Source organism: Triticum aestivum, chromosome 5D (genome assembly GCF_018294505.1).
Source record: "Triticum aestivum cultivar Chinese Spring chromosome 5D, IWGSC CS RefSeq v2.1, whole genome shotgun sequence".
Lineage (NCBI taxonomy): Eukaryota > Viridiplantae > Streptophyta > Magnoliopsida > Poales > Poaceae > Triticum > Triticum aestivum.
In genome coordinates this window covers 375469118-375491454 of record NC_057808.1, presented here as the reverse complement: position 1 = coordinate 375491454, position 22337 = coordinate 375469118, and positions in this window count along the sequence as shown.

Sequence of the window (22337 nt, the reverse complement as noted above, 5' to 3'; positions counted from 1 at the left end):
GTGCTTGTTTGCTTTCTTCACTAAGTAGATTTTGTTTTTCCTTTTTGTTTCTGTTTAGTTGTGGGTGAAACATACAAAAAAATTTAAATGAATGAAAATATAAAAAAAATTACTTGCCTCTCATGCCTAAAAAGTTTTTTCAATAAGAGAAGTGATTGGAAGGTTATGCATTGGAGAAGTGAGGGTCGACCTTGAACACTTGTGTTCATGCTCATGGAAACAATGTAAAAAAATTCATGTAAGTTTCTATGGAAATAATTATCCCCTTGTATATATCCATTGTATTATAAAAATAATGTGCCAAGCTTTGGTTTTAGAATGATTAGATTGCTTGTTTACTTTGTGCAGTACAAAAACAGAAACTTTGGCTGTAGCGCGTGAATTTAAATTTTTTACTGGAAAGTCAAATGGGTCTTAAACTTTTTTCAAATTACTTCTGTACAAATTTTTTTAGTTTTCATATTTTTTTACAATTTTTTGGAGTTACAGAAGTTTACTAAACTTCCATATTACTACAGACTGTCCTGTTTTTGACAGATTCTGTTTTTCGTGTGTTGTTTGCTTATTTTGATGAATCTATGGGTAGTATCGGGGGGTATGAACCATGGTGAAGTTGGAATTCAGTAGATATAGTTCTAATACGAATTTTTTATAAGTTTGCAACAGTACCTAAAGGTAGTGATTTGCTTTATTATACTAACGGATCTCACAAAGTTTTTGTTAAAGTTTTGTGTGGATGAAGTGTTCGAAGATCGAGGAGCTATCAATATGAGAAGAATAAAGAGAGGCAAGAGTTCAAGATTGGGGATGCCCAAGGCACTCTAAGTAAATATTTCAAGGATACTCAAGCATCTAAGCTTGGGGATGCCCCGGTTGGTATCCCATCTTTCTTCTTCAACAATTATTGGTATACCTCGGTTTTTGTTTTGTTCACATGATTTGTGTCCTTTGTGTTTTTGTTTTTCCTTTAAGAACCATACTAGTATGACATAGCCCTTAATTTATTTATATAATACTTCATGTGCTTCACTTAAATCTTTTAAGTATGATCTTATAGAATTGCTCTTTGTGCTTCACTTAAATCTTTTTGAGTATGGTTTTATAGAATGCTTCGTGTGCTTCACTTATATATTTTGAGCTTGGATATTGGTTAGTCTATATTAATTATAGAATTCTCCATGAACTTCACTTATATATTTTGGAGTATGAATAATACTATAATCTAAAGTGGGGTTGGAAGAGTGTCAACTTTAGGAATTAGTGATCCCACTATTCCAAATGAGAAGAATTTTGCTTATGAGGAGAGTAGTAAAATTTCTATGCTTGTAGATCATGAAAAGAATGCTTTATGTGATGGTTACATTGTTGAACTCATTCATGATTCTACTGAAAATTATTATGAGGGAGGAATACATGTTTGTAGGAGTTGCAATAAAATCAAGTTTCCTCTCTATGTGCTTAAAGTTTTGAAGTTATACTTGTTTTGCCTTCCTATGCTAGTTGATTCTTGTTCCTATAAATTATGTGCTCAAAAAATCCCTAGGCATAGGAAGTGGGTTATATTCAAATGTGCTAGTCATATTCTTCATGATGCTCTCTTTATGTTTCAATTCTTATCTTCTATGTGAGCATCATTGAAATCATCATGCCTAGCTAAAAGGCATTAAAGAAAAGCGCTTGTTGGGAGACAACCCAATATTTAACCTTACTGTTTTGTGTGTTTACATGATTAAACTACTGTAGTAATCATGTTTTATAGCTTTTGTTTCAATAAAGTGCCAAGTAAAACCTTTGGGAAGACTTGGGTGAAAGTTAATGTGATCTTGCTGTAAAAGCAGAAACTTCGCGCTCACGAGATTAGCTGTCATATTTTACAGAAGAGTGATTTTGAGTTGATTCTTTTTGCAGAAGATTAATAGACAAATTCCTCACGTCCACCAATTTATTTCATAATTTTTGGAGTAGCACAAGTATGGTTGCTGTTCAGATCATTACAGACTGTTACGTTTCTGACAGATTCTGTTTTCATTGCATAGTTTGCTTGTTTTCTAGTTTCTATGGCTTATATTTTTCAATATAAATTTTATAAATTATATGGTACAGTAGGCATTGTGTGAGAACAATTATGAACCTTGTCTTTTACAGTACCAAAGTGAATGGTTTACTCTTTATCATACTAACCTATCTCACGAAGTTCCGTTAAGTTTTGTGTGATTGAAGCTTTCAAGCTTTGGGTGAGATATCGATATGGGGAGAATAAGGAGTGGAAAGACCCTAAGAATGGGGATGCCCAAGGCACCCCAAGGTAATATTCAAGCGCCTAAGCTTGGGGATGCCCCGGAAGGCATCCCCTCTTTCGTCTTCAAAACTATCGGTATACCTTGGTCGGAGCTATATTTTTATTCGTCACATGATATGTGTTTAGCTTGGAGCGTATTTTCATTTTACTTGCTGTTTGAATAAAATCATTGGATCTGAAATCTTGAATGAAAAAGAATCCTCCCATGGCTAGTTAATTATTTTACTACTCAGTGTTCTTCACTTATGTCTTTTTGGAGTAGTTTGTCATTTACTCACGTGCTTCACATATATCCTATGAGTAAATGATTGAATGAATTGAATATCATAAATCTGAATTTATATATGTTTCACATGCTTATACCATGGGGAGTAATGACTTCACACATAATAAGTATAAGTGGTAAATTTATTGAAAGTTATCAAACACAGAATTGCTCACTTGAACAATTCATGAAAGAATATTAAAGGAAGAGAGATTTCACATATAAATACACTATCTTGGACATCTTTTGTAATTATGAGCACTCATTAAAATATGACATGCTAAAAGGTTGATGTTGGACAAGGAAGACAACTTAATGGGTTATGTTTTCCTATATCCGAAATGTTATATTGTCTTGGATCATACAACATGTTGAGCTTGCCTTTCCCTCTCATGCTAGCCAAATTCTTTGCACCAAGTAGAAATACTACTTGTGCTTCCAAACATCCCTTAAACCAGTTTTGCCATGAGAGTCCACCATACCTACCTATGGATTGAGTAAGATCCTTCAAGTAAGTTGTCATCGGTGCATGCAATAAAAATTGCTCTCTAAATATGTATGATCTCTTTATACGAAGCGACAGACTGCATAATAAAGGTCTTTATAACAAGCGGCAATATAAAGTGATGTTCTTTTGCATTAAGATTTTGTGCATCCAACCATAAAAGCGCATGACAACCTCTGCTTCCCTCTGCGAAGGGCCTATCTTTTACTTTTATCTTCTACCCTTATACAAGAGTCATGGTGATCATCACCTTTCCTTTTTACACTTTTTCCTTTGGCAAGCACTTTGTGTTGGAGCGATCCGGATATATATATCCACTTGGATGTAGGTTTTCATAAATTATTATTGTTGACATTACCCTTGAGGTAAAAGGTTGGGAGGCGAAACTATAAGCCCCTATCTTTCTCTGTGTCCAATTAAAACTTTGAACCCATAAATATCACATGAGTGTTAGCAATTGTGAAAGATTAAATGATAGTTGAGTATGTGGAGTTTGCTGAATCAAAGCTCTTACATAGACCCTTCCCGAAAATAAGATGAATTGCAATTGTTTGATGACTAAGAGCACGGTTTGTTAGTTTTCAAGAAAGTTTATGATCTATACTTTAACATGTCAATAGCTTGTTACTTGATCATGAAATTTTTGATGAGATGAGCTACTCTTATGACATATAATGATGCTAGAAAAGGTGATTGAAATTATCATTGATCAAACTTGTGACCCTGCTAGCATTCACACTTCATAAGTTATTTCTTTTATCATTTACCTACTCAAGGAAGAGCAGGAATTAAGCTTGGGGATGCTGATACATCTCCAACGTATCTATAATTTATGAAGTATTCATGCTATTATATTATCCATCTTAGATGTTTTATATGCATTTATATGCTACTTTATATGATTTTTGGGACTCAAACAGGTTGGAGCTCCCTTGATGGTGTGGAACACCTTGCATTTGGGCATGCTTAGCCCTGGCATTGTTGTGGACGGCTAGCCATTAGGCAGAGCACCACTCATCCATCATCGCCTCCCAACAGTCCATCCTATCCGCACACCATCTCGGGGGCACCTAAGTTAGGCAAAGAGAAATTTCAGCGCTATGCCTACGAATGAAATCAAGGAAACTAAGTGCAGGGCCTTAAGAATATGTAATTACCTTCATGTACTTCTCCTTACTCAGATACTTTCCGCGGCACTTCTTCTTGGCCCTCCTAATGTTAGTAGAGGCATAGTAGTCTCGAACAGCCTGCACCCTAGCCTCGTGCCGTAAGTTCTGAAGTAGGCGCTTGCACTCGGCTTCGAGAACCCTAGCCGCCTCCGCCTCGTGTTCCTCAGAACACCTGTAGAAGGTCTGCAATCCAACAAGACAACACTAATTAGTACAATCACTAGGTAATGTTGATTCTTAATTCTGTAAAGGAGAAATTACCCAAAACCGCCACCTCACAATGTCGGCCAACGTCTCGCACAACACACCATCGACTCTCTCCTCCGGTGGGGCCGGGGCAGTCACGTACAGGTCCCAGCTCAGTGCTAGCTATGGAACCTGACACTCACCGGGCAACGTTGATACGTCGCCAACGTATCTATAATTTATGAAGTAATCATGCTACTATATTATCCATCTTAGATGTTTTATATGCATTTATATGCTATTTTATAAGATTTTTGGGACTAACCTACTAACCTAGAGCCCAGTGCCAGTTTCGTTTTTTCCTTGTTTTTGAGTTCTACAGAAAAGGAATACCAAACGAAGTCCAATTGACGTGCCAATTTTGACGATTTTTTATGGACCAGAAGAAGCCCACGGAGCATCGGAGATGGACCAGAAGTGTCCCGAGCCGTCCACGAGGGTGGAGGGCGCGTCCTACCCCCTGGGCGCGCCCCCCTATCTCGTGGACAACTTGGAGACCCCCCTGACGTGAAACCAACACCAAAAATTCCTATAAATACAGAAACCCCCATAAAGAAACCTAGATCGGAAGTTCCGCCGCCGCAAGCCTCTGTAGCCACGAGAAATCAATCTAGGCCCTCTCTGGCACCCTGCCGGAGGGGGCCATTATCACCGGAGACCATGAAGGAGGATCTCGGAGGGGCCATCATTGCCATGAAGGCCAAGGACCAGAGGGAGAACCTCCCCCATCTAGGGGGGGCCATGGAGGAGGAAGCACAAGGGGGAGAATCTCTCCTCCTCTCTCTCGGTGGCGCCAGAGAGCCATCGGGAGGGGAATCATCGCCGCGGTGATCGTCTTCATCATTATCACCATCATCATCACCATCCTCATCTCTTTTACGCGGTCCACTCTCCCGCACCCCGCTTTAATCCCTACTTGAACATGGTGCTTTATGCCACATATTATGATCCAATGATGTGTTGCCATCCTATGATGTTTTGAGTAGATATCCTTTGTCTTTGGGTTGATTGATGATCTAGATTGGTATGAGTTGTATGTTTTATTTTGGTGCTGTCCTATTGTGCCCTCCGTGTCGCGCAAGCGTGAGCGATTCCCGCTGTAGGGTGTTGCAATACATTCATGATTCGCTCATAGTGGGTTGCTTGAGTGACAGAAGCATAAACCCGAGTAAGGGGGTTGTTGCGTATGGGATAAAGGGGACTTGATGCTTTAATGCTATAGTTGGGTTTTAACTTAATGATCTTTAGTAGTTGCGGATGCTTGCTAGAGTTCCAATCATAAGTGCATATGATCCAAGAAGAGAAAGTATGTTAGCTTATGCCTCTCCCTCATATGAAATTGCAATGACGACTACCGGTCTTGTTAAAAATTTCCTAGGACAATTCCGCACATCGATCCATCATTATTCCACACTCGCTATTTATAATATTTAGTAATATATTCTAACTTGATGATAACAGCACCTAATTTTATGTTTTAGCTCTCCGATATCATGCAAAGTTATCCTCTTCATACCCACAACGTAGTTTTATTTCTCATTTCTAGTTGGAAGCAAATGTTCGGTGTACGTAGAGTCGTATCAGTGGCAGATAGGACTTGAGAGAATATTGATCTTACCTTTAGCTCCTTGTGGGTTCGACACTCCATACTTATCACTTCCACCATTGGGAATTGCTATGATGATTCCCTGCACTTGGGGATTATCAAACGTGACCCACCCCGGTAAGTGGTGCCAGCAAAGCACACCAAGGACCTGGTTGGGATTGCGGACACCATCGGCGTGTATCCAACCCCTGCAGTATGACAAGGCCAACACATTAGATATTAATTTGAAGACACATGAAGGACAAAGATTAAAAAACAGTAAATGCTCTTACTTCTCCTCGTTAGGCTCAATCAACCACCTCTGATCGCGGGTCGCTGGCACGGCCGGGAGCTTCGTACCACCACGCTGGTAGACCTTCTTGCCCCCCTCAACCAGCTCGCCCTCGCTATAACTATCGTCAGACCAGGTGTCCTCACCATCAGCATGGCCACTATTCTCCGGAGTCATGCGGGGCGAAGACTCTGGGCCCCGAGTCTCGTGGGATGAAGGCTCGGCGACCCGAGGCTCGTGGACCAGAGTCTCGTGGGACAAAGACTCTGGGGCCCGAGTCTCATGGGATGAAGGCTCGGCGACCCGAGGCTCGTCGGCCCGAGGCTCGTGGACCGGAGTCCGAGACGGGTCCAAGTCTAACGGGTCCACCTGAGATGGAGCACTCCGGTGGTCCGGAGACTCAGCTGGGGGTGGCGGCGAGGAAGGCGCAATAGCCTTCCCACCTCTCCCGCCGCCACGTCCACCTCTAGCTGCACCCCTCTCCGTCTTCCCCTGACCTCTCCTGGCCGAAGAAGAAGCTCCCGCCGGTATCGTCATGCTGTCTACCAGCGCTCTCCAAAGGTGTTGGGGCGGAATATAGGCACCCCTCCCAGCACGCGCCGAGGAAGGAGGCTCGGTGCGCTCTCGACCCGCGCCCACCGTCTGTCAACACCTGCGATGACAAAGAGTAAACGAAATTAGTACAACATAAACATAATAAAATATTTAACTGTGTACCATCATCATGAACATAATAAAAAATTGAATACCTAATAACATGAACTAATTAATAATATATATGTACATAATAATAATACATGTGTCGGGGGTCGGGGTGTCGGGGGTGTCGTGTCGGGGTGCTGTGTCGGGGTCGGGGGTGCCGTGTCGGGGTCGGGGTGCTGTGTCGGGGTCGCGCTGTCGGGGTGTCGAGGCGGGATCGGGGTGTCGTGCCGGGGTGTCGAGGCGGGGTCGGGGTGTCGTGTCGGAGTGTCGAGGCGGGGTCGAGGTATCGTGTCGGGGGGTCGGGGTGTCGTGTTGGGGGTCGGGGTGTCGATGGTGTCGTGTCGGGGTGTCGAGGCGGTCTTGGGTTGTTGTGTCGGGGGTCGGGGGTGTCTTGTCGGGGTGTTGTGTCGGGGTCGGGGGGTGCCTGACTGCTAGCTGCTGGAGTAGCACCATGTGTGATCAGGGCTGATAGGAGGAGTGGGAATCATTGGTACACCATTCGCATCATTGATTGGCTCTTCATCTCCCTGTGGCATGTTGTTCTCATGGAAATCAGCATCTTCCCGAATGCCACCAAAAGGTGCAAACTGATGGTTTCTCCACTTGATGCTCTGAAGAAACTGGAAGGACAAACAGTGATTCCTGCTAGATGCCCGATGATGGAAGTTATGATGAATTTGGCAATATAAAAAAATGTCTATTCACAGACTGTACTGAAGAAACACCTCCTCCATTCGTCAGCAACTGCACCACCACTGAACTTTTTGACCAACCTGATGTTATGAAATCTGCTTATGTAACCCAGTCCAATCTCATTCAACCTCTAGAAGCAGTTCCTACTATCCCATTACATACTGATGTAGCTCCAATTGGCAAGCGAAAGAAAGCTCAAGTCCCACTTGACATTCAAGATGTTAGAAGAAGTAGAAGACTTGGTGGTGTGAGTGTTGGGTTTAAGAACAAAGAGGCAGCCACAAATGCCTTAAGCAAGAAGAATGGGCCAGCTATCAAGAGGAACTTAGCTTCTGCATTTGATCATGAAGTTCTTAATGCTGATGCCCCTCCCCCACCTGAGCTTCCAGTCAAGATCATCCAAACCATTACCACAACACTCTATCAAGTGCCTCCTAGTGAGTTTACTGAAGACAAGCTGAACTCCACTGTTTTTTAATGAATAAATTCTCCTCATGTGGTGTGGCATTGTGTAATAATTTTATGGCCATTCATAGCCTCTTTGTTTTCTTCTTCTCCCCCCTCCTCTTCTTCTTATTCTTCTTCTTTTCTTCTCCTAATAATTTTTTTCAAGAACTAACCTAACTAACCTAGTCTAAAGATAACTAACCTAACTAACATAGAAAATCAAACTAACCTAGAAAATCAAACTAACCTAACTAACAGTACTAACTAACCAAATTACTAGCAGTAGAGAAAAAGAAACTAACAGTACTAACTAACCTAATTACTAGCAGTAGAAAAAAAGAAAAAAATAGGGGGCAGCTCACTAGAGTGGGTCGGCGGGGTGTCGGGGCGGCTAGGGTGGCAGGACGGCGGGGCGCCTGGTTGTCGAGGCGGCGGCGCGCCGGGCCGGCGGGGGCGGCGGGGCGGCGAGGGCATCGGGGCGGCGGCAGGGACGTCGGGGCACCTGGTTGTTGGGGCGGCGAGGGCGTCGGGGCGGTGGAGTGAGAGACAGCAGGGTGGCGACAGCGGGGCGGTGAGGGCGTCGGGGCGGTGGTTGCAGGGGCTGTGGGGGCGCAGCAGACCGCGGGGTGGCGGGTGGTGGACCGGCGCGGCGGGGCAGCAGGGGGGTCAGGGGCGGCCGGGCGGTGGGGGTCGGGAGCGGTAGTGGCGGTTGGGGTCAGGGTCGGCACGGCGGAGTGAGAGAGAGATGAAGAGTGGTAGGTGGGGTGGGCCGTACGTAGCCGTTAGCTGCCGTTCTCTTAAGAATCTTTGTCGTCCGCTAGCATACGACAAAGAATCTTTGCCATCCGCTAGCAGACGGCAAAGAAAGTGGCCGTTAGGTGGTACTCGTTAGTGGGCCACCCTCCCTCTTTGCCATCTTCTAGCAAACGGCAAAGCTTATATGTCATCCGCTAGCGGACGTCAAAGAGCTGGCTGGCGGCAAACATGATCTTTGCCGTCAGCTCTTTTTTTGCCGTCAGTTTTCTGTAAGCTGATGGCAAACATCTTCTTTGCCGTCAGCTGGCTGACGGCAAAGAGCTGGCTGACGGCAAAGATCTTGATTCCATTAGTGTAACATGAATGAAGGAGACGATATTTACCTAGGTTCGGGCCCTCTTGATGGAGGTAAAACCCTATGCACTGCTCTTGTTTATATTGATCAAGATGTATCGAGTAGATAGTTGATCCACCTCGAGATCGTAATGTGTGGTCTAACTCTAGGGCTAGGTGAATGATTTTGCGTTGATGTCCCCTCTACGGGCTAAACCATATTGCTTATATACACACCAGGGAGCGTATCTAGGGTTAAAATGTCAGGACCCGATCCTAGGTCACACCGATCTAGCATGTAACACATCATATCACTTTGCGGCCTCACGCACGGTATTCCCACGGGTGCCACCTTACCTGGCCCGGGACCGTTTGTGCCTTTTGGCTCACGTATATGATAGTGCCGCTAGCATCCATATGACAAAGAACCCAGGCCGACATGTCTAGTCGTAAACCCAAGGTGGCACTAACTTACAGGGACAGGCATACATGACCCAGCAACGAACGTGTTGGTCATCAACGTATGAACCCAAGTCGTAGCAAGCTACAAGGACTTAAAGGAACAACGCGTGACATTTTCCTTAAGGGACAGACACGGGAACGAACAAGGACACATGCCGGCTAGCCTAAGTGTTCCAAAGCAGTAGCAAGCTACCATGGCTCAGTGGAAGCACTAGGAGACATTTCCCGGAAAGACGGGCTACTAAGAATAAACAACTAGGTTGCCGGATCCCACACATACCAAGCATTTCATTAACATACACACAATATGCTCGATATGTGCAAATACAACATGGCATCACAACAAAACTCTACGGCTCAAAGTATTTATTCATTAGGCTCCGAGGAGCCAGATATTACAAACATGGCTCTGATGACCCAGCATTCAAGTCATACAAGCAATAAGCACATGCAGAAGCTTAACTTGTCTGAGTACAGACAACTACAAATGAAAAAGGCTGAGAAGCCTGACTATCTACAAGACCCTGCCGAGGGCACAAGATCGTAGCTGAGGTAACAAGCTAAACGTCGAAGTCCATGCGGAACTACAAGTGAGACTGAAGTCTCTCTGCAAAAACATAAATTAAACAAACGTGAGTACAAATGTACCAAACAAGACTTACATCAGAACTAGCTACATATGCATCCGTATCAACAAAGGGGTGATGGAGTTTAACTACAACAAGCCATCTTTGACTCAGTGGCTATCCTGAACTACGTCTGCAAGTAACTCTTTTGAGGTGGCGCACACGAGTCCACATATTCACCAATCAATACACCACTATGGATCCGCTCACATCTCCCTACGAAAACGCCATCCATAGCACTCACGCTTATCTTGCGCATTTTAGAGTATCCACTTTCACTTGTCTATGAACTGCATAAGCAACCAAGTAGTCCATTACCGCGGACGCAGCTATTCGAATAGTTTGATAACCCTGCAATGGTGTACTTCTTCACACACGCTCTCACCACTTACCGCTGTTTACATGACATCTACTCGGCAACCTTCAAGCAGAAGCCCAGCGAGGGTGTCCAGGTTTATCGCCTATTCAGGTTCCATCCGCAGGGAGTCCGGCCGAGGTTTCCACTACGGCCCCGAATGATGTGTGCAGGGTTCCCGGGTCACCAAACGGGCGACTCAGTACACTGGGCCACGCGCCAACTGCATCACAGCCCACCCCTCGGGTCAGCGCTGCGCACGGCCTCCAGCATACTACAAACATCATAAACTACTTGCAACTCCTGGACAGAGGACAGGGGCGGTTAATAAGTCAAGAGAGTCAATTAAGGATCCCAATGTGTGGTAGTAGCTGATCTTAAATCACACATTCAGATCTCAGTTCCTGAGGACGGTTCAATGAAACAACCCACCATGTACTCCTACATGGCCTCTCATCGACACCTTTACCAAATCGTGTTCACACACTTAGTTCTCAACAGTAGGACATGTTCACACACCTCCAATTAATCCCCGATGAATCGGACCAGACTCAACTCTAAGCAGTAGCAGGCATGACAAACAAGCATGAATGAGTAGGCACATCAGGGCTCAAACAACTCCTACTCATGCTAGTGGGTTTCATCTATTTACTGTGGCAATGACAGGTCATGCAGAGGAAAGGGGTTCAATTACCGCATCATTTAACAGATGAATCGTTGTTTTCCTAATGCAGTAAAAGAGAGCACGAGCGAGAGAGTGGGATTGTATCGGAATGAACAAGGGGGGTTTTGCTTGCCTGGCACTTCAGAAGATAGTATAGTTCTTCGTCGGTTTCATCGATCTCATCTCGGAACCACATCTACTGAGAGGGGACAAATACCGGCAACAGAGAAGGAACACAATCAATGCAATGCAACAATATGATGCATGATCATGACATGGAAATATGATGTGGCTTGAGCTAATGCAACTAGCAACAATTTAAATGAAGTTGATTTGAATCCAAGATTCAAATTCAAACTCCATATGTGGATATGCAAATGCCATTTATTTGATTTGTCCTAAACAGAAGCCATAAGTTGTTCTAACATGCATGGAAATGGTACATATGGGTAGATTGGATTTTTCTGATCATTTTTCATATATAAATCTTTTCAATATGAGCAATAGATTATTTTCTATGAATTTTAGAAGTTTTGGTCATTTTCTGAAATAAACAAATCATTTCTGATTTACTTAAAATCCTAGAAAATATTTACTGCGTCAGCATGACGTCTGTGTGACGCCAGCAGGTCAATGGGTCGGTCCAGGTCAAATCTGACCAGTGGGACCCATAGTTCAGTGACTAAGCTAATTAACATAGTTAATTAGCCTTAAGTTAAACCTAACTAAAATGTCGGTGGGGCCGGGGCCCACATGTCAGTGTCTTGGTGGGTTAACTAAAATTAGTTTAGCAACTAAACTAATTTGGCATGGCCCTGGGCCCACCTGTCATTGACCCAAGGGGGGCATTAGCACTAATTGAACGGCGTTCTCGCCGGAGTTAGGCCGCCGGCGAGGTGCCGCGGCGGCAGGGTGCTTCGAAAAAGCTCCACAGGGCACCATTCGATGCGCGGTTTGCTCCTACGTGTTCCTGGGAGCGAGGCGCATCGGCTGGTCGTGGTGGTCTGAGCTGCGGTGGCCGTATCTCGCCGAAAGAAGCTCACGGCGGTGGCCGGAGTTCGGACCTCGGCGAAGATGGCATTGTGGAGAGCGAGCGAGCAAAGTGAAGTGCTGGGCAGGCTCCCGGGGTCACCAGGAGCTCGGTGTGGTGCACGGGCGCGACCCATTCGAGCTTGGGCCATGGCGACGACAAGGGCGGGCAGCGGTGAGCTTCGGTCACGGAGGGGAAAGATGCTACGGAATGGGGGCGAGCAAAAGGAGAGAGGGGAAATGCAATGGAGCTCACAGCAAGGACGATGAGGTGGTCAGCGAGCTCGGGGGCGTCCTCGTTGCTGCGAATCGAACAGCGGCGATCGCCAGCCGTGGCGATGAAGACTGTGGTGATGGCGTGGCATCGAGGCACCTGGCGTCGAGTACGTTGGCATAGAGCTTCACGGATCCGAGACGGACCTCGTGGGCTATCTGGCTGGGCGTGGGGATGCTGGTGGCCGCGGTGGCAGCGGACGGCAGCGACGATCATGCTCGGTGGCAGCACGCAAGAGAAACAGAGGAGGGGAGAGCGCGAGAGAGAGTGAGAGGGGTCCGGGTGGGTGCGTGTCGACGTCCAGGGCATCGAGGCACAGGCAGGCTGCCTGGAGGTGGCCGGGCGCGTGGCCGCGCGCGTCGGGCGCGTGCCCTGTCCTCCTGAAGCGAGGAAGGGGATGACTGGCAGGGGCCAGGTGGGCTGGGCCAGCACAGGTGAGGCCCAGGTGAGCATCCCGCTCTCTCTCTCTCTCTCTCTCTGTTTTTAATTGTTTCTGTTTTCTATTTTCTTTCTTTGTTTTAGATTTAGTAAGAATACTAAACCTTGTTGTAAAATCCTAGAAATAATTTTGTCACTATTTGAATTATTTCCAATAGCCCTCATTTAGTTTCGGAATTATTTGAGCATTTAAAAATAGTTATAGCATTTAAATGCCCAAATTCAAATACTTTATGATTTAATTGAAAAATCCAAGATGACCTAGAAAATGTAAACCATTTTTGGCAGAGGTTTGCATCCAACCCAAAAATGATGAACTTTTGTGAAGGGCATTTTGGGTTCATTGAAACAATTTTCAGTTGAACCTGGTATTTTCAGGGGGGTGCTGGGGTGTGCAGATCCCCATTTCAAGTTAAATTTAAACATGATGCATGGATGCTGATGCAACTAATTACAAACAATTCTGGGGCTGTGACAACTCACCCCCACTAAACAAAACTCTCGCCCCGAGATTCAGGACGTGAGGTAAGAAGACAGAGGGGACACAAAGCTAGCACAATCTTCACGATCCAGGTTGCACTTCATCAGAACGTTGATTCGATCATCATCTTTGTCTTGGCGTTTGGCTCTGAGAACTCCATCCAACATGACAACGAGAGGAAAGGGAAACTCTAGAAGAATCGATCTTCTCAAATACCGAGCAACTCGGGATCAACTAATGGAGTGAGACATTGAAACATCTCTTGAGATGACACCCAAAACACACATCAAGAGGGGTGGAAGGAAACAGATGGCGATGGCTCAATTTGGTAGGGAACAATTCCATGCTCGGTCACGACGTAGCGAGGAGTTAACTGCCATGATTCCATAACAGGGCTCCTTAGGAAAGGTGACTCGTAGAATTCTTCTCTTAAGCGGCAAAAATAATTACTTTTGATTCAAATATCATTGAAGCTCTCAATACCAGCCTGAGGAAATTCACCAACAATCGTTTGGCGGAGTTCGAAGGAATGGCATACCCGGTCTAGAATGGATGATGTGGACTACCTTGTTGAAGACAACGCAATGGATGATTTTTTCTTATCATCAGAAATGGATGGGACCCATGGTAAGTCCACTTTTGAAGATGATCCTGGACAGTAATTGCTGAGAAGGGCAGCCCATGCAAAATTGGCACAATGGGGGTGCGAGCTGGGAACAAAATGCAAATGTTGGGAACGTTCCAACCATCATATCTGCCTGAGATTCAGATCTGGTTGGGACCGGGATATTTCAGACAACATGTCTGGAAAAGAAGTTTGTAACACAAACCGACGAGATGACGTTGCGAGATTCTTGGGAAATGAACTACGATAGCAAGCTCCAAAACATGAGCTGGTTCTGCTACATACATGTGAACACGTTGTCCCAGACAAGCATGACCACATAGTAATCTTACAACGAAACGCTACCGAGTTCAGGTGAGGAACCATCATCGAGGATATCGAAGTCCTTACATAAGTCTGGATTAGCTCTTAGGAAGGAACTTCTTCTCCTTGAACAAATCAATCAGTGGCTTGGTGTGCTAGGAAATACATATGGAATGGAGGTAGCGAGCCTATCAGACCATAGAATACTTCGCACATGCATGACTGACTTGGGACGATTCCAAAGGAAGCAAAACAACTTTCTCAAATCCATGGCGACAACTTGCATCTGATGCACATGAATTAGAGGAAGTCACTTGTTTCGTTCAAACATATGCTTCATGAACGGGACATGAAGAAAATGCTTACACAAGTTTCCAATACTAGCTTAATGTTCAACATGAATCATGGAGGAGATAAAATGCTGCTGATGGCTCAGCAACATGTCATCAGGATTTCCATGTAAACGGAATTCCACAACTATGTGAACAAGGCGATAGCATTGGTCAGACCAAAAGATATAATGGTGTATGCTCGAGGAAACAACCACGAGTAAGACAACATTACGAACATCATTGGTTCTAATTTGATTTGACGATAGCCCATACTCAAATCGAGGATTGGATAAGACAATAACGCCGACAACTGATCACGAGGGTCAATCGATGAATATATCATCTTTCTTCAACACACGCACACAAGGATATCCCTTTGGAATGAACTAAGTCAGATAAAGCTTTGGAATATATCATCTTTCTTCCAACTCTCCGAGTTATTGTTTAGCTTATCCAACTAGTTCAGGAGTATCCAACACAGATTCTTGGAGAATGGCTGGTTTAGAGGAAAACCAACATGATCACGAGCTCAACATAGCGGCCAGGGAACAACCTGGTAATACTTCCAAGAAGATATTCAGAAAATCACGAACCACCGATATGTTACTAAGCTCAAGAGCAATCTTGCTTTTCAGGGCAAGACGATATGATCGAAAGAGCAAGGAATTAACATAATCCAAACTCATTGTTCGAAGAGTGCACCAGCAAAATGGATTAGGTAGCACAATCTATCTTAGAATGATGATTCAATAACCAACATGCTAAGAATGAAATTATTGTCCTTTAACTACTAAGTAACACAGTTGCTAGGAGTATTGATTTCACACATCATAGTTCACTTGTCAGCATTCCGGTTGCAACATCACGGGACCGAGGAATGAATAATGATGGCGAGAAGTATCACTGCAACAAGAATTCACAAGAGTTGGTGCAATTCTCATGACATTCCTGACATGAAGAGGGCAACACTCCAAGGTAGAACAGAACAAAAGCTGCATTAGCATTTTGATCTGCGGAGTACGACTACTCTGACTCAATCCTGGATATGGATGAGGTGTTGGAGTTTGTTTCTCCTAGTCATTCCGGAATAGAATGGCTTGACGGACCTCAAGAGTAAAAGGCAACGACGAACATGAATGCACACCTACTCCTGACTATTAGTTGATAGACAGAGGTCAGAAAACAACTAAAGAGGGACACTCAAAGGAACGTATGATTTTCTGAGTTGTGGATGCATAGATTAGTATGTTGAACCAAGTTCAACAGGTTTCTTCCGGATAATCCATGCGGAGAGGTAGAATTGGCAGAGTCACAATATAGAATGGAGAACTCATCAAGAGCACTCTAGTTGTGATCTTTTGGTTCAAAAGAACTTCTGCCATATTGGTTCATGGTATTGAAAGAACGATATACCACGAACCTCGAGGACTATCACAAAGGTTACTAGTATCCTAAAGGAACGAGCAAGACTATCAACAGGAAGTAGTAGAGTGAATATTGGGTTCAAGGACCCGGAAAATAGAATACCTACTAACTAAATAACATCACGAGATGCTTTCGAGAATGATGGCCAGAATCATCACACTAGGAATACAAAACATGGCTAGATTACTAGGTGATTCTCTAAGACACGTAGGGCCATAATAATAGCTACAACATATATGTCGAGGCAATGGAGTACTTCAACTCAGCAATTGGTGTGGTTAATCTGGCCTAAAAGGACATCGGGGACAGGAGGAAAAGATTTGCAAATGCATCAGATTATTTAGAAACCTGGGATGACTCGGACAACATAATGGTTGTAAATACTCAAAAAGATTTGAGAAATCCTGCAAAATGGTGGCATAACCACTTAACATCACAATATCAAGGTTCTGAGATCAACTGTCAACACACAGGAGTAGTAGGAACTGAACTGGGGCTTGAAACCATCAATCATATAAGTCTACGGATTAGTAACACGTGATCCTGATAGAAAGATGAGAAGCCTAGTTCTTAATCCCCGTACAAAAGAAGAGGTTGACTCAGATCAGAAGGGCATAAGGTAAAGGAGTAAAAAGAGCCTTACGTTCCCTTCCATAATCAATTCCCTTATATAACTAAAGCATTTCTAGACTCAACTTCAACCAGTTTAGCTCGGTAATCCTACAGGCAGTCAGGCTCTGATACCAAAGCTGTCAGGACCCCGACCCTAGGTCACACCAATCTAGCATGTAACACATCATATCACTTTGCGGACTCATGCACGGTATTCCCACAGGTGCCACCTTACCTGGCTCGGGACCGTTTGTGCCTTTTGGCTCACGTATATGATAGTACCGCTAGCATCCATATGACAAAGAACCCGGGCCAACATGTCTAGTCGTAAACCCAAGGTGGCACTAACTTACAGAGACAGGCATACATGACCAAGCAACGAATGTGTCGATCATCAACGTATGAACCCAAGTCGTAGCAAGCTACAAGGACTTAAAGGAACAACGCGTGACATTTCCCCGAAGGGACAGACACAGGAACGAAGAAGGACACATGCCGGCCAGCCTAAGTGTGCCGGAGCAGTAGCAAGCAACCATGGCTCAGTGGAAGCACTAGGAGACATTTCCCGGTAAGAGAGGCTACCAAGAATAAACAACTAGGTTGCCGGATCCCACACATACCAAGCATTTCATTAACATACTGATACGTCTCCAACGTAACTATAATTTTTTATTGTTCCATGCTATATTATATTCTGTTTTTGATGTTTAATGGGCTTTATCATACACTTTTATATTATTTTTGGGACTAACCTATTAACCAGAGGCCCAGCCCAGATTGCTATTTTTTTACCTATTTCAGTGTTTCTAAGGAAAAGGATATCAAACGGAGTCCAAACGGAATGAAACCTTCGGGAACGTGATTTTCGGAACAAACGTGATCCAGAGGACTTGGAGTCTACGTAAAGCAATCGACGAGGAAGGCACGAGGTAGGGGGAGCGCCTACCCCCCTGGGCGCGCCCTCCACCCTCGTGGGCCCCTTGTTGCTCCACCGACGTACTTCTTCCTCCTATATATACCCATACACCCTGGAAACACCAGAGACGGAGGCGAAACCCTATTTCCACCGCCGCAACCTTCTGTACCCATGAGATCCCATCTTGGGGCCTTTTCCGGCGCTCCGCCGGAGGGGGCATCGATCATGGAGGGCTTCTACATCAACACCATAGCCTCTCCGATGATGTGTGAGTAGTTTACTTCAGACCTTCGGGTCCATAGTTATTAGCTAGATGGCTTCTTCTCTCTCTTTGGATCTCAATACAAAGTTCTCCTCGATCTTCTTGCAGATCTATTCGATGTAATCTTCTTTGCGGTGTGTTTGTCGAGATCCGATGAATTGTGGGTTTATGATCAAGCTTATCTATGAACAATATTTGAATCTTCTCTGAATTCTTTTATGTATGATTGGTTATATTTGCAAGTCTCTTCGAATTATCAGTTTGGTTTGGCCTACTAGATTGATCTTTCTTGCAATAGGAGAAGTGCTTAGCTTTGGGTTCAATCTTGCGGTGCTCGATCCCAGTGACAGAAGGGGAAACGACATGTATTGTATTGTTGCCATCGAGGATAAAAAGATGGGGTTTATATCATATTGCATGAGTTTATCCCTCTACATCATGTCATCTTACTTAATGCGTTACTCTGTTCTTCATGAACTTAATACTCTAGATGCAGGCAGTTGTCGGTCGATGTGTGGAGTAATAGTAGTAGATGCAGGCAGGAGTCGGTCTACTTGTCGCGGACGTGATGCCTATATACATGATCATACCTAGATATTCTCATAACTATGCTCAATTCTATCAATTGCTCGACAGTGATTTGTTCACCCGCCGTAATACTTATGCTATCTTGAGAGAAGCCACTAGTGAAACCTATGGCCCTCGGGTCTATTTTCCATCATATTAATCTCCTTTCAACAAGCTATTTCTATTGCCGTTTATTTTACTTTGCATCTTTATCATAAAAATACCAAAAATATTATCTTATCATCTCTATCAGATCTCACTCTCGTAAGTGACCGTGAAGCGATTGACAACCCCTTTATCGTGTTGGTTGCGAGGTTCTTGTTTGTTTGTGTAGGTGCGTGGGACTCGCGCGTGGTCTCCTACTGGATTGATACCTTGGTTCTCAAAAACTGAGGGAAATACTTACGCTACTTTATTGCATCACCCTTTCCTCTTCAAGGGAAAACCAACGCAGTGCTCAAGAGGTAGCACAGACACACAATATGCTCGATATGTGCAAATACAACATGGCATCACAACAAAACTCTACGAATTAAAGTATTTATTCATTAGGCTTCGAGGAGCCAGATATTACAAACATGGGTCTGATGACCCAGCATTCAAGTCATCCAAGCAATAAGCACATGCGGAAGCTTAACTTGTCTGAGTACAGACAACTACAAATGAAAAAGGCTGAGAAGCCTGACAATCTACAAGACCCAGCCGAGGGCACAAGATCGTAGCTGAGGTAACAAGCTAAACGTCGAAGTCCATGCGGAACTACTAGTGAGACTGAAGTCTCTCTGCAAAAACATAAATTAACCAAACGTGAGTACAAATGTACCCAACAAGACTTACATCAGAACTAGCTACATATGCATCATTATCAACAAAGGGGTGGTGGAGTTTAACTGCAGCAAGCCAGCTTTGACTCAGTGGCTATCCTGAACTACGTCTGCAAGTAACTCTTTTGAGGTGGCGCACACGAGTCCACATATTCACCAATCAATACACCACTATGGTGAAGGAAATATGCCCTAGAGGCAATAATAAAGTTATTATTTAATTCCTTATATCATGATAAATGTTTATTATTCATGCGAGAATTGTATTAACTGGAAACTTGATACATGTGTGAATACATAGACAAACAGAGTGTCACTAGTATGCCTCTACTTGACTAGCTCGTTGATCAAAGATGGTTATGTTTCCTAGCCATAGACATGAGTTGTCATTTGATTAACGGGATCACATCATTAGGAGAATGATGTGATTGACTTGACCCATTTCGTTAGCTTAGCACTAGATCGTTTAGTATGTTGCTATTGCTTTCTTCATGACTTATACATGTTCCTATGACTATGAGATTATGCAACTCCCGTTTACCGGAGGAACACTTTGTGTGCTACCAAACGTCACAACATAACTGGGTGATTATAAAGGTGCTCTACAGGTGCTTCCAAAGGTACTTGTTGGGTTGGCGTATTTTGAGATTAGGATTTGTCACTCCGATTGTCGGAGAGGTATCTCCGGGCCCACTCAGTAATGCACATCACTATAAGCCTTGCAAGCATTGTAACTAATGAGTTAGTTGCGGGATGATGTATTACGGAACGAGTAAAGAGACTTGCCGGTAACGATATTGAACTAGGTATTAAGATACCGACGATCGAATCTCGGGCAAGTAACATACCGATGACAAAGGGAACAACGTATGTTGTTATGCGGTTTGACCGATAAAGATCTTCGTAGAATATGTGGGAGCCAATATGAGCATCCAGGTTCCGCTATTGGTTATTGACCGGAGACGTGTCTCGGTCATGTCTACATAGTTCTCGAACCCGTAGGGTCCGCACGCTTAAACTTAGATGACCGTTATATTATGAGTTTATGTGTTTTGATGTACCGAAGGAGTTCGGAGTCCCGGATGAGATCAGGGACTTGACGAGGAGTCTCGAAATGGTCGAGACGTAAAAATTGATATATTGGACGACTATATTCGGACATCAGAAAGGTTCCGAGTGATTCGGATATTTTTCGGAGTACCGGAGAGTTACGGGAATTCGTATTGGGCCTTAATGGGCCATACGGGAAAGGAGAGAAAGGCCCCAAAGGGTGGCCGCACCCCTCCCCATGGACTAGTCCGAATTGGACTAGGGAGGGGGGGCGCCCCCTTCCTTCTTTCTCCTTCTCCCTTCCCTTTTCCTACTCCAACAAGGAAAGGAGGAGTCCTACTCCCGGTGGGAGTAGGACTCCCCCCTTGGCGCGCCCTCCTCCTAGGCCGGCCGCCTCCCCCTTGCTCCTTTATATACGGGGGCAGGGGGCACCCCATAGACACAACAATTGATCATTGATCTCTTAGCCGTGTGCGGTGCCCCCCTCCACCATATTACACCTCGATAAGATCGTAGCGGTGCTTAGGCGAAGCCGTGCGTCGGTAGAACATCATCATCGTCACCACGCCGTCGTGCTGACGAAACTCTCCCTCAACACTCGGCTAGATCGGAGTTCGAGGGACGTCATCGAGCTGAACGTGTGCTAAACTCGGTGGTGCCGTGCGTTTGGTACTTGATCGGTCGAATCGTGAAGACGTATGACTACATCAACCGCGTTGTGTTAATGCTTTCGCTTTCGGTCTACGAGGGTACGTGGACAACACTCTCCCCTCTCGTTGCTATGCATCACCATGATCTTGCGTGTGCGTAGGAATTTTTTTGAAATTACTACGTTCCCCAACAGTGGCATCCGAGCCTGGTTTTATGCGTTGATGTTATATGCACGAGTAGAACACAAGTGAGTTGTGGGCGATATAAGTCATACTGCTTACCAGCATGTCATACTTTGGTTCGGCGGTATTCTGAGATGAAGCGGCCCGGACCGACATTACACGTACGCTTACGCGAGACTGGTTTCACCGTTGCGAGAACTCGTTGCTTAAAGGTGACTGGCGGGTGTCTGTCTCTCTCACTTTAGTTGAACCGAGTGTGGCTACGCCCGGTCCTTGCGAAGGTTAAAACAGCACCAACTTGACAAACTATCGTTGTGGTTTTGATGCGTAGGTAAGAACGGTTCTTGCTAAGCAAGTAGCAGCCACGTAAAACTTGGAACAACAAAGTAGAGGACGTCTAACTTGTTTTTGCAGGGCATGTTGTGATGTGATATGGTCAAGACATGATGCTGAATTTTATTGTATGAGATGATCATGTTTTGTAACCGAGTTATCGGCAACTGGCAGGAGCCATATGGTTGTCGCTTTATTGTATGCAATGCAATCGCCATGTAATTGTTTTACTTTATCACTAAGCGGTAGCGATAGTCGTAGAAGCAATAGTTGGCGAGACGACAACAATGCTACGATGGAGATCAAGGTGTCGCGCCGGTGACGATGGTGATCATGACGGTGCTTCGGAGATGGAGATCACAAGCACAAGATGATGATGGTAATATCATATCACTTATATTTGATTGCATGTGACACTACAGGAAACAGCTATTTTGCCGTCTGCCACGGCGGACGGCAAAGGCTCGAACGGCGGACGGCAAAGGCCTTTGCCGTCAGCCGCGGATGGCAAAAGGCTCCGGCAAAGTAGGCTACGGTAAACAGGTCCTTTGCCGTCTGCTTTTTATGGCGGACGGCAAAGAGTCCTTTGCCTACAGCGGCGGACGGCAAAGAGGAGGGACGGCAAAAATACTGG